Raw genomic sequence first — 17,740 nt, 5'->3', positions numbered from 1 at the left:
CTCATGTGGTTGGTTAGGAGGAATAATGACATAGTCTATGTGATAACCTGGGAGCACAGGGCTCAGTGAATATCGTTGCAGCCTTTTCTCCCCTTTCGCTATACCCTCTTCTTCCACCTCTGGATGCCCAAAGCACTTCATCTGCCCGTAGTATAGCATCCAGCTCTGGCCCAGCACTTGGCAAGTGCTCAGTAGTGGGTAGATATTTCTTGAGTGAAGAGTTAAAAGTCAGGCAGGCAAACGGAGGGAAAATAGTAAGTAGCAGGCAAGTAATAAAGTAAGTTGAAACATTTCCCCACCTTTGGAAATGAACTAATAGCATCCTTTGATGTGAAAGTTGAACAAACAATGATTTTGTATCTGTAAAATGTAGCTGTAGGTGATGGTCAGGGTGGGGAGCTCAGTAGGCACTTCTGATTACTGGTTTCCTGTTTGTGATCATCTGCCAGGTCTACAGTGGACCATTTCAGTTTTCCCTTTGATATGACAGGGCGAATTTGGAAGAAAGAGAGTGTGTGTATGTAATGGCACCTGTTCCTGCCAGAGCGTCAAGTTTCAGAGAGGCTTAAAGGAATCTAAATGGTGAAAGAAAGGAAGAAAGATAGGAGAAAACAAATCTTATTAGTAATGAGAGATGCAGTAGGCAGGTAAGGGCTGTCATCACCATAATTATATACCAGGTATTAATCACCTGCTATTATAGAGCACTATACTAGTTGCTGAGATTGTGAAGTAGAATTCCAGGTTTTTGCCCTCCAGAGGCTTCCAATCTAGGAAATTGAATTGGTTAGAAGATGAAGGGGTATCAAACATTATCTGTCTGTTGAGTACTATGACAAATGCTTAAAGGTATTTTCTAAGATATAATCATTCTCCAAGGAGAATCTAAGGTTCAGAGAGATTAAGAAACTTTCTTCAGCTCATCCATCAAACAAACAATCTGTAGAACTGGGAGAAAGCGCAAGTCTGTCTGGCTCTAATGGCATTGTACTGTCTGTAGGCCTCTGAGTAAGAGCATCAGGGCAAGCATGTGAAAAAGAGAATTAACTTGACAAGCTATCCTAGGTTCAAGGCCATGTAAGGAATATTTGATGATTGTTGCAGGAATCCTACAAGAAAAGAGATTTATTGAGATAGAAGGAGGAACTTTACAGATGAGGTACATCCTCAACTAGATACTGAGGGCAGAATATGAATCCAATAAGAATGAAGGGAGAGGCATTTTAGGTGGAAGTAGGCATGGTATGTGCAAAGGTGGGAAGTGGGAAAATTTTCACCTTCTGGGTTTCTGTTATACAGCATGAAGTACCAGAGAGAGCACAACCGGCTCCAAACTTACTAGTAGTGCTTCCCTGGCTCAGTCACCCAATTTCCATAAACCTCGGTTTCCCTATCTGTACAATAGTTGTGGTAATAGGCACTTCATAGAGTTGTTGAGACCAGAGACAATGTGTATAATGTTATCTGCCTCTTCAAAATCACCACTCTAAATAAAACTTCAATCAACATCAGCTTCCCTCTCTTATAGTTTTCTGTTTTCCTTTCTACTTGCACTTGAATCAACTACATATTTGTGTGTTTATTTCTTTAATGTCTGTTTCCTGACAGTAAGTTCCATGAGGACAAGGAAAATGTCTGTTCATCTCAACACTATCTCTTTAATGCCTAGAACAGTACTCAATAAATCTTTGTTGAATGAATGCATAAATGTAGGAATGAATCAATTAATAATAAGATCTATTTCTGTGCTATGATTCTAAGAATCTTAGGGAAAATATCTCTTTTCTCTGGTAATGGGCAGGTTGCTAATGCAGGAAAAACTTCCATATAATGCAGTTAGAGCATTACAGGGCCTCCACAGGTTACCAGAGAAGCACCATGTCTCCTCTCTGTCTACTATATGGAACCATCTCTGAGCAGGAAGGAAATTACACAAACTTTCAGCTCAGCTGGTTCCAGAGTTTCACAATCCAGCTCTGTCTTGCTTACATCTGATGTGCTACTTCACTGTGTGACCTCCAGTGTGCTTAGTGGATAATGACACTTCATAATCCCCATGCTGCCCCACAATGACCCTGAGTGATGTCTAGACTTTCCAGTAATCAAGTCTTGTAATTCAATGCAATGCAATAACCTTTTATGTAATGTTGGGGAGGAGAATAGGGAATATATAGATGCACTGATAATTACTAGGCATTTGATATATGGCCTGTGATAGAGATAACGGCAGGAAACTAAAGGGTACAGAGGAAGCTATGTGGCCCAGCCTGATGTGAAACAATGGATGTATGGTTGGATAACATTTATATATTTTCAAAGTGTGATTATATATTTCATCCCTTCTTAGTCTCCCTGTAGTCATGGGGAAGTATAGATAGCATTTGCATTATTTGTTTTTATTATATATAGAGAGAAATTGAGACAAATGGGGGTGGTCTGTGACATAGATCTGGTTTCAGTGGCTGTCTTAGTCTGTTCTGTGCTGCTATAATAGAATGCCAGAGGCAGGGTAACTTATAAAGAAAATAAATTTATTTCTCACAGTTCTAAATGCTGGGAAGTCCAATATCAAGTTGCTGACATCTGGGGAGTGTCTTCTTCCTGTGTCATCCCATGGCAGAAGGTGAGAGGGTAAGAAAGAGGGGTTGGGAAATCAAACTTGCCCTTTTATAATGAACTCATTCCTGTGACAATGGTATTAATCCATTCATGAGGGTGAAGCCTGCATGGCCTGACCACCTCTCATTAGGCCTCACTTCCCAACACTGTTGCATTGGGCATTAAGTTTCCAATACATGCTTTCTTGGGGACACATTCAAATCATAGCAATGGCAGATATGAACTCATGGCCCAGAGCTCATGACCGTCAGTTTAGGGATCTTCTGAACCACACTGTCATTCGCCCTTATGTTGGACAGCAGTATGAACATGCTTGCAATTTCACAATGTCACAGAAGGTGGGGGACCTTCTATAATATGTCCCCTATGCACTTTTGTGATTGAACATCAGAATACGATAAATTAGGGATACAGAAGTGCTGGGAAGTGAAGGGTGTGGTCCCTTTAAATGATAGGGAAGGGGGCAGGGACATGCGTACGTGTGCCCAACGACCTAGGTGAGGACAGGCATAATTTTGTTTTCCTGCCCAAATATTGCATTTCCCAAGACGACCCTGGCCTGCCATGCCCCCATCCTGTGCTATAAAAACCATGAGACCCTAGCAGGTAGACACACAGGCGGCTGGACGTCGAGGGGAGCACATCAGCAGAGGAACACACGGGCAGCTGGATGTTGAGAGAAACACACTTACACCAGCAGGCCACCAACTGGCAGAATGACACAGAGTTTGGCTAGGGCAGTGGGAGGAGAGCCTGGGCCGCCAAGCGGCCCGACACCAGGGGAAAACCATCTCCCTTTTGGCTCCTCCACCTGCTGAGAGCTACTTTCACTCCATAAAACCTTGCAATCATTCTCCAAGCCCACGTGTGATCTGATTCTTCTGGTACACCAAGGCAAGAACCCCGGGATGCAAAAAGCCCTCTGTCCTTGCAATAAGGCAGGGGTTTAATTGAGCTGGCTAACACAAGCCACCCACGGACGGCTAAACTAAAAGAGCACCCTGCTACATGTGCCCACTGGGGCTTTGGCTGTAACAGTCACCCCTAGACACTGCTGTGGGGTCAGAGCTCCACAGCCTGCCTATCTGTATGCTTCCCTAGAGGTTTGTGCAGTGGGGACTGAAGAATTGAGTCACACCCACAACGCACGCCCTGTGAAGGGGACAAGGGAACTTTTCCCGTTTCATTAGGAGTTGGCAAACTAAGGCTCATGGGCCACATTGTCCATTGCCTGCTTGTGTAGGTAAAGTTTTATTGAAATATAGTCATACCTACTCATTTACTATTGTCTATGGCTGCTTTTACATTACAAAGTTGAGTAGTTGCAACAGAGACTGTATTGCTCACAAAGTCTAAAATATTTACTATTGGTCCTTTACGGAAAAAGTGTGTCACTCCCTGGAATAAATGAATCAAATGGAAGTAAATGGAAAAAAAAAAAGGATTCATTCATTCGTAATAGGCAGTGTATCATAACTGAAAAAGATAGTGAAAATTGGTTTCAGACAAACCCAGGTCAGAATCTCACCTTCGCCACTTGGCTGGAAAACTCTGAACAAATTATTTTTACTCTTTGGGCCTGTTTCTCCATCTATCACCTTATAAGGTTGCTGTCTGAGAATTCTATTAGACAATGTAATGTATCTGTTAGAGTGTAATATATCTGTTATTAGGTTTGACCTCATACAATAGAAAACATAAAATAAAGTGTCTTACACAGGACAGCAGTTTTTTTTCTTTCATGTAGAGGTCTGGAGGGCAGTGGGTATTGATTGGTTCAGTGCCTCCTGCATTAGGAACCCACGCCTCTTTCACTTTGTTGCTTTGCTGTCTGTGGGTTTCATTCCTGAGGTCCTTTCTTGGTTCAACATGGCTGCTGGAGCTCCTAAAGATAAAAGATCAAAAACACAAAAGCCTAGAGAAAGAGCCATCCACAGAGGCCAGGCAACAAATCCACTTATTCAAGTCTAGCCAAGATGAGACCCCCTTGCCACAGTGCATGAAACCAGAATATTCCACTTATTCCATTCTTGGGGTACGTTGAAGCAGATCTGGAAGCAATGTCTTCTGTGTATTAAGCATCTAACACTTTACAAAGCATTTTCATGTCTTACCACATTTGTTCTTCATAATGTTCTGAAAAGGTAAGATGAATAATCTTAATATCATTATTCCCACTGAACACTTGATTCACACAGCTGCTAAGTAACAGATTCCAACGAGTCTATATCTAGGTCTTTGGATTTGTTGCTGGTAATGAAAAGGTGAACAATCGTGGTGCAGAAGAAAGAAAATGAGCCAAACCAGGATCCCTGGTAGAGTTGCAGTGCAAAGACTGGGGCTAATTGTGTGGCCTCAGCCTCACGGGGCTGTTCTCCTCACCTGTAAGACCAAGATAAGAGCACTTACTTACTTCGGGGTTGTTGTGAAGATAGCAGACAATCTTAGTGCACCTGCCGCTTAAGATCAGTTCAGTGAAATTATTACCTTTCACAGGTGTGTCTTTGGAAAATCACTTCCCTTTCCTGGATCTCAGTTTCCTTTTCTGGGAAAACATATTTGGACTCAGCGACTGCTAAACTGTCTCCCAAACCTCGAACTCCCTCAGCCTGGGATCCTGCCTTTTATGAAAATAGTTCGGATTGGAGCTCAGGTTGGAATTCTCGCTTTAGTTGCTTGCTAGCTGTGTGTCCCAGTAAAAGCTAAAAATTTCGGATTCCCCATATCTGTAGAATAGGGATACATAAAATGCAGCTTATTAGAAAGGGAAAGCATGTGAGAATTAAATGAGGTCGGTGTCTAGTACCCACTAAATTGTAAAAACTTCTCAAAGGCAGGGACCCATCTGTTTTGTAGATTTACAGAACGTCATACGTTGAAGTATGGGAGTTGGCCACGGGATTAGAAAATTTCTGTAAAGAGTAAGGAACGAGACACAAGGTAAGCATTCAAGAATTGTAACCATGCAATATTCTTATTTCTTACAGTCGCCTACAACAGTCCTGGTGGTTAGTAAACGGTCTGACACACACACCCACCCGGGGCTGCGGAGAGTCCGCCTAGGTGAGCTCCGCAAGGTGAGTCCCCAGAGCCGGAAACTCGCAGCCTGAACAGACGCAGCGTAGCCGGTCTTGGGTCCGCGCTCCTCCCGCCTTGCCCAGCCCTGCCCGCGGTTGGCTAGAGCCACGGGGTGGGCAGGCGACGGCCAATCCCAAGCCCGGTTCAAAGGGCCAATCAGGCCGCGCTTTACAGGGGCCGCGCCGGCGGGAGCGGGGCCGCGCGCGAGGCGGGGCTGTAGCCGCCCTCGGGACTGCCCTGCTCAGGCGCCGTGGGGCTCGGCGCGGCTACGTGCAGAATCCGTCTAGCTAAAATGTAATTTCAGTTGGACAAGTACTGTAAGTGACCCGCCTCTCAGTCCCACGTGGGCCCTGGGGGCTTTTGCTGGTTCGCAGGCTCTTAGCGCGCACGCCCAGTAAGAGTCTTCTCCAACCCGGCCTGGCCGTTCCTTCCCCTTCCCTGCAGTCGTTGCCTCCTCCTCCCCTTCCTCCTCCTCTGGCCGCTTAGTCTCACACCTGCCGGGCCGTTGCTCCTGAGACGTTGTTGAGTCCCCTGTGTCCTCTTCTGGGTGAGGCGTCCGGCCACTCAAGGGAAGGGAAGGGAAGGGTCGGCCTTGACTGCATCCCCAAGGCTGCCCGTTAGGTGTCTGGAACCCGTGCTGCTTCCTCTCCGATCAGTGCCCACTTAACTATATTCAGTACTCTCTCTCTCCTCCCCTTACCCTCGTAGGACATTTTCCTGGCATTTGAGGAGCCTTTAATTCACGTCTGGCTACCGAAGGCATTTTTAGGCTAGTGTTGCTTGTAGCTTTAAACGCTTCCAGCACTTGTGATACTGTTTGAGGCACAGCTGAGTTTAGATGAGATAATGCTGTTTGGTTACAGTTATCCTGAGTAGAAAGGCCTAGGGGTATCCTTCCATTTTTAGCCGTTTCCTTTTTATTTAAAGATTGACAAGGGGCCGGGCTAGGTGGCTCACGCCTGTAATCCCAGCACTTTGGGAGGCCAAGGCGGGTGGGTCACGTCAGGAGATCGAGACCATCCTGGCTAACACGGTGAAACCCCCGTCTCTACTAAAAATAGAGAAAAATTACCCGGGTGTGGTGGCGGGTGCCTGTAGTCCCAGCTACTCTGGAGGCTGAGGCAGGAGAATAGCGTGAACCCAAGAGGCGGAGCTTGCAGTGAGCTGAGATCGCGCCACTGCACTCCAGCCTGGGGGACAGAGGGAGACTCCGTCTCACAAAAAAAAAAAAAAAAAAAAAATTTGACAAGGTGCAAAATGGTGAATTTCCCTCATCATGGGCTGTTTTCCACGAAAGCACTTCTGTGTCTTAACACAAATTTCTTCCCTGAAGAGTCAGTCATGACATGACCAAAGTCTGAAAAACAGTTATCCTTAGGTTAAATTTTAAAGTGTGAGACCAGGAGGGGTGAGGTGCTTATTCTTTTGAATTGTAAATCAGAATATAAAGAAGGGAAAGTCTTTTATTTTGTGGCTGTTATTTAAATGGTAGAGTTTTGCTTTGTATAGTTTTTGCTTGCTTTTCCTCTTTTTTTCCTATGATCCACCACGTGTATGTCCTGATTTTTTTCCTTTTTAACTTGCTTGCTGGATTTTCCAGCCAGATGACTGCCGCTTGGTCTTCTGGGAGTCTCCTGCTAATGGGGCCCTCATGCTTGGCTCTTGACCTGATGGCCACTGGCCTGGCTCTTGGAGGATCTCCTAGTGGGAGGCCCAGAGCATTGTTATTAAGGATGATTGGGGGAACAGATCAGAGGGGGTCAGCTGGGCCTGGAGATCAATTTTGAGGGGGAGGGAGGTGGGAGCCTGCCTGGCTGGATTTGGAAATCAAAACATGTGTGCTGGGAGAAGGGCATAACCCCGGAGGGTGGAGAGCCATGTCTTTCTGGATAAAATTAAGAAGTTTACTGGGAGGAGGCTGGGCCTTCCAGGCGGTGTTAGTTTTTGCTGTGGGCCTTGTCTTTTCCTGGAATTTGGTTCCCTTTTCCTAACCTTTCACTTATTAGTTTAAATAGTTCCCTTTACCCAACCTTTCACTTATTGATTTAAATAGTTTAAATCACAGTCAATTACCAGCTGGTTTTTAAAACAATTTGAGGTAATGAATCTTGCCCTTAATCTCCTAGCCAGAGTGGAACCCCCTACCCCCACCCCCAGGGGGATTTGAAATGATTATTTTACCAGAACGTGCTACAGAGATCACTTACCCTCTCACCCGCCCACCTTTTTGTAATGGAGGGACATTGAATCAACCCAGGTGGTGTAAGAGATCATCCGAATCAGTTCTTCATGTATTCATTTGTTCACTCATCTTGTCCACATACTTTGGGCCCAGAACTGTGGTGGTCTCTGGGAAAGTGCAGATGAATAAGACTTGGTCTCTGCTTTCAAGCTTTCATCCAGTTTGCTTCAATCCACTTTGATGAGGAAGATTATATGATAGTGAGATGAGTACAGTGAAAAGGTATGCGGAAGACTCCCAGGAGTTGAGAGAAGGGCAAATGGCTCAACATGGGGAAGCCATTTGGGGAGGACTTCCCGGAAGGGAATACTGGAGCCAAGTTCCAAAGCCTAAGTATGAGTGGGCTGGAGAAAGGGCGAGGGATTATATGAACCGGGAACAGCGTGTGCAGAACTACACAAGCATGGCACATGGTTGATTAGGATGGCTGTGCAGGAAAGGCTAAGTTGGAAAATCACCTGACAGGAGGCTGGGGAGGTTGAAGGCCAGGTCAGGAAGGGTCTGGTGAATCATCTTAGGGGAGTTTGAAATGTATCTCCAGGGCGAACAGTGATATATACTCTCAGGTTTATGTTATAGAAAATTAATTCTGGCTGCAGTTTGGAGAATGAATTGGATTGGCGAAGCCTGGAGAGAGGTAATTGTAATATAGGTGAGAGACGTGTTAGGGTAATAGTTATGGGAATGGAGAGAGATTAGGAAAATAGAATGGTTAGGAGTGTTACAAAGTTTTGGTGCCACAAAAGAAATAGCACTTGAATATCAAATTTTCTTTTTTTCTTCTCAGCAAGGCCATTTACTTCTATAGAAGGAAAAGCCCTCACAGATGGAGCAATGGTGAGCGCACACCTGGACAAGGGAGAGGACCCGGGGGCTGGGGGGGGGGGGGTGGTCTTATTCCTGACGCACGTGGCCCCTGCTGCTGTGTCGTTCCCCTATTAGCTAGGGTTAGACTGCACAGGCTAAACTAATTCCAATTGGCTAATTTAAAGCATGATGGGGTGAGTGGTTTGGCGGGAGAAATGGTTATGACAGAGCAGGAAATCGGAATGAGTCAGGGTGGAGAATGAGCAGGTAATTGGAATGAGTCAGTGAGTCTGGGTGGAGCAGGTGATCGAAAAAGCTTGCTTTATGAGGATGTTAAGTTTAAAAGTAGAAAAGAATTGAACATACTGACATATTCTTTGAAGAGAAATTTATAGCTCATATCTAATGGAAATTAATTACTGATTGAATGTAGGGATAAGAAGGAATGTAGTCATCAGTAGGTGTTCTTGAGTGGGCTATTTTGTAGCAGATTTAGTGAGGAGTAATTGACATCCAATAAACTGTACGTATTGAGAGTCTACTTGGACAAAGTTTTGTTATATGCATATATCTATGAAAACCATCATGACCATCGAAAGAACATACCTAATAACCCCAAAGATTGCTTGTGCCCTTTTTAATTCCTCTTTGTGTACCCCTTAAGGTAAAGTATGTATTAAATCTTTCATCCATTTTAAAAAATGAACCTTTTATTTTCTTTTTATTGAGCTTTGAGAATTCTTTATTCTTATCGTAAGTTCTTTATCACGTGTAACTTGCAAATATTTTCTCTTATTTTGATGCTTGTCTCAACAGTGTCTTTTGAAAACAGAGTTCTTAATTTTGATGAAGTCTAATTTATAATTTTGGTTAAGTAAATGTTACCAATCTGATTTTTTATGGATCATGCTTTTTGTGTTTTATCTAAGATATCTTTGCTTAACCTAAGGTCTCAAATATGCCTCCTATTTTTAAAAGAAGTTTTGTCATTTTTGGTTTTAAGGTAATTTTTGTAATAGACATGAAATATGGAATCAAGTTTTTTTTTTTTGCATGTGGCTATCCACTTGTTCCAGCACCATTTGCTGAAAAGCCTATCTTAATTGAATTGCCTTTGCACCTTTGTTCAAAAATCAATTTACCATGTATACATTGGCCCAATTTTGTGTTTTATTTTGTTCGGTTGATCTCTTGTCTATTTTAATGCCAATACCACATAGTCTTGATAAATACAGCTTTGTAATAAGTACTGAAATCAGCTAGTATAAGTCCTTTAATTTTGTTCTTTTTAAAATTTGTTTTGATTATTCTAGGTTCTATTTCCATATGAATTTTATAATCACTTTGTCCATTTCAAAATAAAGGCCTATTTAGACTTTAACTGGAACTGTATTGAATGTATACATCAATTTGGGGGGAGAATTGACATTTGAAATACCAAGTCTTCTGACCCGTGGACACAGTATATCTGTTCAGTTATTTAAGTCTTCCTTATTTCTCTAGGCAATATTTTGTAGCTCTCAATATGTAGGTCTTACACATCTTTGTTGGATTATCTGTAGGTGTTTCCTATTTTTTGATGATATTGTAAATGATATTAAAATTTTATGTATTTTAAAAATTTAATTTCCAGTTGTTTTCTTGTTACTGGTATATTGATCGTGTATCCTGAAATCTTGCTAATGTACTTATTATTTCTAAGAGCTTTTTTGTAGATGCCATCAGATTTTCTATTTAGGTGATCCTGTCATCTGTAAATAAAGATAGTTTTACTTCCTTTCCAATGAGATTACCTTTTATTTTTCTTGCTGTATTCCACTAGCCAGAACCATTGCTTTGCATAGAACTGATGAGAGCTGACATCTTGCCTTCTTTCTGACCTGAGGGAGATGCATTCATTTTTTCATCATTAAGTATAATGCATGATGCTAGTTGTATATCTTTTGTAGATATGCTTTATTAGGTTTAGGAAGTTTCATTGTATTCCTACTTTACTGAGAATTTTTTTAAAGGAATAATGGATGTTGTAATTTTGTTGTTTTTCCTGTAACTGTTGTGATCATTCATTTTTTTTTTTTTTTTGAGATGGAGTTTCGCTCTTGTTGCCCAGGCTGGAGTGCAATGGCGTGATCTTGGCTCCCTGCAACCTCCACCTCCCAGGTTCAAGCGATTCTCCTGCCTCAGCTTCCCAAGCAGCTGGGATTACAGGCATGTGCCAGCACACCTGGCTAATTTTGTAGTTTTCTTTTTTTTTTTTTTTTTTTTTTTAAGTAGAGATGGGGTTTCTCCATGTTGTTCAGGCTGGTCTTGATCTCTTGACCTTAGGTGATCTGCCTGCCTCGGCCTCCCAAAGTGTTGGGATTACAGGCGTGAGCCACTGCGCCCGGCTGATCATTTATATTTTTAAAAAAGATTCTTAATGTGGTGAATTACATTTATTTATTTATTTTTCCAATGTTAAATCTTGTGTTCCTGAGATAAACCCTATTGGTCAGGGCATATTATCCTTTTTTTATATTGCTGAATTTTATTAGCTGAAGTTTGGAGAATTTTTGTATCCATCCTTATGATAGATATTGATCTATAGTTTTCTTGTATCATCGAAATACCTGACCTCTCGGTAAATCTGGCCTCGTAGAATGAATTAGGAAGTATTTCTTCCATTTTGTTTTTTTCTGGAAGAGATTATGTAGAATTGGTATTTTTGTTTCTTAAATGTTATGGCAGCACTATTCACAATAGCAAAGACATGGAATCAATCCAAATGCCCGTCAATGGTAGATTGGATAAAGAAAATGTGGTACATATGCACCATGGAATACTATGCAGCCATAAAAAAGAACATGATCATGTCCTTTACAGCAGCATGGATGGAGCAAGCTGGAGAACATTATCCTGAGCCAGCTAACACAGAAACAGAAAACCAAAAATACTGCATGTTCTCATTTATAAGTGAGAGCTAAACAATGAGAACAAATGGACACAGAGAGGGGAACAACAGACACTGAGATCTACTTGAGGGTTAGATCTACTTGAGGGGGTCAGAGGAAAGAGGATTAGAAAAAAAACAATTTATTAATATAAAAAATGCAAACCTAAAGTATTTAAATAAAATTGAACTTTATTCAGTTTGTTGAAAGTTTAATTGAATCTTATTAAATAAGTTTTAAAAAATAAAGCCATTCACAATTCCAAAAAAAAAAAAAAACCCTGTTTAGTAGGATTCACTAGTGAAGCCATCAGGGCCTGGAGTTGTTGTTTTGGGGACAGGAGGTTAAATACAAAGTCGTTTGATTACATAGATATAGGATTGTTCAGGTTATCCATTTCCTTTTCCCCCAGCTTTATTGAGATATAATTGATGAGTAAAAACTGTTCATGCTCAAGGTGTGCAACACAATTTGATATACATTGTGAAATGATTACCACAATCAAGCTAATTATATCCATCACCTCATGTACTCTTTTTTGGTGTGGTGAGAACACTTAAGATTTACTCTCTTAGCACATTTTAAGTATACAGTAAATTATCAGCTGTAATCACTATGTTGTACATTAGATCTCCAGAAATTTTTCTAATAACTGAAAGTTTGTATTCTTTGGCCAACATTTCCCCATTTCCTCAATCTCTGGTAACCACCATTCTCCTCTCTGTTTTTATGAGTTGGACTTTTTTAGATCCTTCATATAAGGAATATCATGCAGTGTTTGCCTTTCTGTTTCTGGCTTATTTCAGTAGGATGTTGTACTCTTAAGTTCATCGGTATTGTGGCAAATGGCAGGAATCTTTAAGACTGAATAATATTCCATTGCATATATATGTATGACATTTTCATTATCCATTCACCCATCTGTGGACATTAAGTTTGTTTTCATATCTTAGTTATTGTGATTAATGCTGCAGTGATCATGGGAGTACAGCTATTACACCAAGTAGTGATTTCATTTCTTTTGGATATATATCCAGAAGTAAGATTACGATATCATATGGTAGTTCTATTTTTATTATTTTGAGGAATGTCTGCACTGTTTGCCATAATGGCTGTACCAATTTACATTCCTACCAACAGTGTACAATGGTTCCCTTTTCTCCATATTCTCATCAATATTTATTCTTTGACTTTTGATAATAGCTATTCTAATAGGTGTGAAATGATTTCTCATTGTGCTTTTGATTTACACTTTGCTGATGATTAGTCATGGGTGAGCATGTTTTCATATACCTATTAGGCATTTGTATGTCATCTTTGGGAAAATGTCTATTCAAGTTCTTTGCCCATTAAAAAAAATAAAGTTACTTATTTTGAGTTGTATACCTTTTTAAAAATATATTTTGGATTTTAAGCCCTTATTGGGGTATATGATTTGTAAATATTTTCTCTTTTAGAGGTTGCTTTTTCATTTTCTCAATTGTTTCCTTTGCTGTGCAGAAACTTTGATGTAGCCTCACTTGTTTATTTTTGCTTTTATTGCTCATGCTTTTGATGTTATATCCAAAAAATCATTGCTAAGACCAATGTCAAGGAGTTTTTTGTCTGTTTTCTTCTAGGAGCTTTAAGGTTTCAGGTCTTATGTTTACATCTGTAATCCATTTTGAGTTGATTTTTGTGTATAGTGGAAGAGTTCAATTTCATTCTTTCGCATGTGACTATCCAGTTTTTCCAACACCATTTATTGAAGAGACTTCCTTTCCCCATTGTGTATTTTTGTTGCTTTTGTCAAAGGGTAGTTGATTGTATATGAGTAGTTTATTTCTGGGTTTTCTATTGGTTCCATTAGTGTATATGTCTCTTTTTGTTCCAGCACCATATTGTTATGATTATTATGGCTTTGTAATATAATTTGAAATTGGGAAGTGTGATGTCTCTAGCTTTGTTCTTTCCCAAGATTGCTTTAGCTATTTGGAGTTTTTTGTGGTTCCATATGCATTTTAGGATTGTTTTTCTCTTTTTTTTTTTTAAATGCCATTGGTATTTTGATAGGAATTACTTTGAATCTGTAGATCACTTTGGGTAGTATGGTTGTTTTAGCAATATTATTTCTACCAATCTGTGAACGTGGATATCTTTCCATATATTTGTAGGTCATCTTTCCATATATTTGTATGTCATCTTCAGTTTCTTTCATCATAGGTTTATAGTTTTCAATATACAAATCTTTCACCTCCTTGATAAATTTTTTCCTAAGTATTTTTTCCTTTTTGATGCCCTTCTCAGTGAGATTGTTAATTTCTTTTTGGGGTAGTTCATTGTTAGTGAATAGAAATGCAGCTGATTTTTGTTATGTTGATTTTTTATTCTACAGATTTATTGATTTAATTTATTCTAACAGTTTTTTGGAGTCTTTGGATGGTTTTCTATATATAACATCATGTCATTTGTAAACAGACAATTTTATCCCTTCCTTTCCAATTTGGATGCCTTTCATTTAGTTTTCTTTTGTAGTTGCTCTAGCTAGGACTTCCAATACTGTGCTGAATAGTAGTGGTAAGAGTGGGCATTCTCTCTTATTCCTGATCTTAAAGGAAAAGCTTTCAGCTTTTTAATGTTGAGTATCATATTGGCTTTGGGCTTGTCATATATGGTCTGTATAATGTTGAGGTGGATTCCTTCTGTATCTAATTTGTGATAGTTTTTATTGTGAAAGTATGTTGAATTTTGTCAAATACTTTTGCAGAATCTATTGAGATGATAGTATTTTTATCCTTTGTTCTGTGAATGTAGTGTATCACATTTATTGATTTGCATATGTTGAACCATCCTTGCATTACAAGGATAGTTACTTACTTGATCATGGTGAATGATCTTCTTAATGTGCTGTTGAGTTTGGTTTGCTAGTATTTTATTGGGGATTTTTGCATCTGTGTTCATTGTGGATATTGGCCTGTAATTATCTTTTCTCATAATGTCCTTGTCTAGCTTTAGTTTAAGGGTAATGATAACGCTGGCCTCATAAAATGAGTGTGGAAGTATTCCTTCCTCTTTAATTTTTTATAAGAGTTCAAGAAGAATTTTATTAATTCTTTAAATGCTTGGTAGAATTTATACTCTACCCAATTCCCTGTGAGTTATGAGGCTTTCTACTCTGGCTGTCATGAATAGAACTATTCCTGGCCTTACTTGAAGCCCACTGATTTGTTCTCTCTAATCCTTTTTGGTGCTTCTGCCTCAGATTGTTTCCACATATAGATGCATTAGTATGGATGATTAGTACTCTCCTGAATACTTGGGGAGTACCTTTGCAATTCTCTGGCATTCTTCTTCTGTGCAGCTCTCTCCTCTCTTGCCCAAGATTCTAGCCTTTTTGTTCTCCACAGACTTTCAGCTCTGGCTCCTCAACTCAGGGAGACTGCTGGGCTTGGCCTGTGTTCATCCTTTTTGTGCCACAGTCTGCAGACACTTCCCAGGGATTAAACTTGAGCCATTGAAGGACTTATCTCGTTTTTTCCCATCTCTGTGTGATGACTCTGTTGCCTGATGTCCAGTGTCATGAGAATCTTTGTTTTCTATTTTCTTCCCCATTGTTTTAAGCAGGGAGGTAAATATGGTTCCTGTTACTGCATCTTGGCTGGAATTGGAAGCATTAAACTAGAATTTTTGAGGAAAATATAAAGAAGGGACTATTTGAAGATGTGAGGAGGGGATTTTTGAGGTACTTAGGTACCAGTAATAAAGGGGAACTTTTACCACTTCAAGGTGCTAAGAGCATGGTGAAGGAAGTATGTCAGAGGGAAAAACATAAGCTATACCTAAATTAGGATAATTTTCAATAAAAGAACTACTGAGTAAGTGAGGGCAGCCTGAATGCCTGGGTCTGGTAACAGTAAGACTGTTACATCCTTAGACCCAAAGGTGTGAGGGAAGGACTGGTTACCAGAACCCAAAAGGAGAAATCGTGTGGAGAAGGCTGCCTGGAGAGGATCTGTTATTTTAGCCCAAGAGAAGCAGCTGGCCCAGGCCAACTCTACAGGAAAGGAGGCCTGACCTTACTCTCCTCCTTCCTTTGAGGCTTCAGCTAGAGCTCTCCATTGCTCAAACCCAACTAGAAGACAGAGGATTAGAGAGTCTTGGAGATCCAGATTATTGTCCCCAGGACAGATAGCAGGGAGAGAAGGTAGAGAATGGATACATAGTTGGGGAGGAATATACAGTGACATATGTATAGAGTGGGCTTAGGAAGGATAGGAAAATCAAATAAAAATTGTTCAGGCCAAATATATTACCAGTCCCTTGACCATCTAGATTTGGGGCTGAGCTACACTGAAACCCATTGCAGACTATGCTGAGAGCTGAATAGCTTGGATTCTGCTAAACAGGCTATGGGAGAGCGGTTAGGAAAGGACTTGGTTACTGACTGGATATTGCAAGATGAAAATTGAGAAGACAAAGTCTATAAAATGAAGAATGAGGCCAAGCATAGTGGCTCATGTCTGTAATCTCAGAACTTTGGGAGGCCGAGGTGGGAGGATAGCTTGAGCCCAGGAGTTCGAGACCAGCTTGGCCAACATGGCAAAACGCCATCTGTATAAAAAATTTAAAATTATTGTGTAATGATGGTGCATGCCTGTAGTCCCAGCTACTCGTGAGGCTGAGATGGGAGAATCGCTTGAGCCCAGGAGGTCGAGGCCACAATGAGCTATAATTGCATCACTACACTCCAGCCTGGGTGATAGAGTGAGACCCTGTCTCAAAAAAAAAAAAAAAAAAAAAAAATCAAGAGTGATTTAGACAGATCAAACTCAATCTAGTTAACCAAATATTGGGATTGTAGAATTACGTGGCAGCTTTGACATTTGAATAAGGCTATTGTTAGGATCTTTAAAAAATTGTCATGTGACATAGTAGAAAGAACATAGGATTGAAATCCTTCTCTGTTATTCACTGACTCTATGACCCTAACAGGTGACCTAACTGCTCAGAATCTTGGTTTCCCATCTAAAAGTTGCAGAAAAGATTAGCAAGGCCATCTAGTAAGTCACTGGCACCACATCTTGCACAGAGTAAATGATCATAAGAAATTTATTGATGTAAGATGAGGGTTGGCTCAAAATATAAGTAAGTCTAAAAAGCATTTGGATTCATGTGAAGGTACATAGTGATAAAACACAGATAACACTAATTCTAGTGAACCCTTAAGGGAAGAATAGTGTATTTGACAAGGATTACCTCAAAGTTCCCCTTCAAAGACAGTTTGTGAAGAAGCCCCAGCTCCGTTTCCCTTCTCCCTTAAAGAGCAGATTATTTTTTATGTTAGTTAGTTAGAACAAACTATAGATAGTTTGTTCCTATCAAGAACAACTTATCCTTGTCAGAGATTGGATGCTGGGCTGGATGGGCCAGTGATGTGTCCCAGCATGTATTGCATCCAGGGGGCCTCCAGGAAGGTAGAGGGAAAAGGAAGACTTCCTATGTGCTTACCATTTGCAGCTAGCCCAGCTTACCTCATTTCCATGCAGTGTCATGTGGAAACATGGGTGACTGAAGATCATTCTAGTTAAATATGGTCAGCGCCTCTTAATGCTGCTGCTTCTCTTTTTATTGTGGAAAAAAAGCCATGTCATGGAGGAAAGTTACAGGAACTGAAAATGTATGGCATGGAGAAAAGAAGACCCAACAGGAGGTCATGAGAGTCGTCTTAAAACATTTGAAAGGGTAGCCCATGTATAAGGGTAGGAAAGGCTGTTTGGATGATCCTTTGGGATAAAAATTAGGACTAGAGGGTAGAAGCTGTACTAAGCACAGTTCAACTCAATACAGAGAAGGTCTTCCTTCCTATTACTGTAATAGCTGCTCATTGAGAACATTCAGACAGCACAGAGAGGGACAGGTAAATGGCCTCCAAACCTCCACTATATTTCTTTTTGCTGGATGTCATTGTAGTAAGCAGGTTTTGTGTGTGTTTCCTGAAATCTTTTATGATAGGTCTTTATACAGTACAGTGGTTCTCAAACTCTAGCATCCACCAGGATCACCTGGAGGCCTTTTTAAAGCACAG

The 17,740-nt window shown here is 40.6% G+C and overlaps 1 protein-coding gene and 1 long non-coding RNA gene across 12 annotated transcripts in view; one reads left to right on the top strand and one right to left on the bottom strand.

The window, feature by feature from the left end:
• Positions 1–2,539: 2,539 nt before the first annotated feature.
• On the bottom strand, positions 2,540–5,586 carry LOC131381812 (uncharacterized). Of its 2 annotated transcripts, XR_009210758.1 has the most exons (4): positions 5,107–5,586; positions 4,734–5,001; positions 4,336–4,504; positions 2,540–2,601 (listed from the first exon to the last, which is right to left on the bottom strand). It is a non-coding gene; the product is annotated as an uncharacterized LOC131381812 (long non-coding RNA). The 2 variants fall into 2 exon arrangements; XR_009210757.1 differs by lacking the exon at positions 4,734–5,001.
• Positions 5,587–5,878: 292 nt separating this feature from the next.
• FGGY (FGGY carbohydrate kinase domain containing) overlaps positions 5,879–17,740 on the top strand; it is a 478,411-nt gene continuing 466,549 nt past the window's right edge. For 5 of the 10 annotated variants that reach the window (XR_009210731.1, XR_009210732.1, XM_058430531.1 and 2 more), the window contains exons 1-2: positions 5,908–6,014; positions 8,727–8,776. The gene's annotated coding sequence lies outside the window, so the exon portion shown is untranslated. Of the gene's footprint in view, positions 6,015–6,163; positions 6,245–8,726; positions 8,777–17,740 lie in introns of those variants that run through there. The other 5 variants (XM_058430527.1, XM_032136538.2, XM_058430525.1 and 2 more) reach the window with 4 other exon arrangements.

This window comes from Hylobates moloch, unplaced genomic scaffold, assembly GCF_009828535.3.
Source record: "Hylobates moloch isolate HMO894 unplaced genomic scaffold, HMol_V3 SCAFFOLD_18, whole genome shotgun sequence".
NCBI lineage: Eukaryota > Metazoa > Chordata > Mammalia > Primates > Hylobatidae > Hylobates > Hylobates moloch.
Note: the sequence above shows the minus strand (reverse complement) of the source record. Positions and strands in the feature narration are given on the sequence as shown.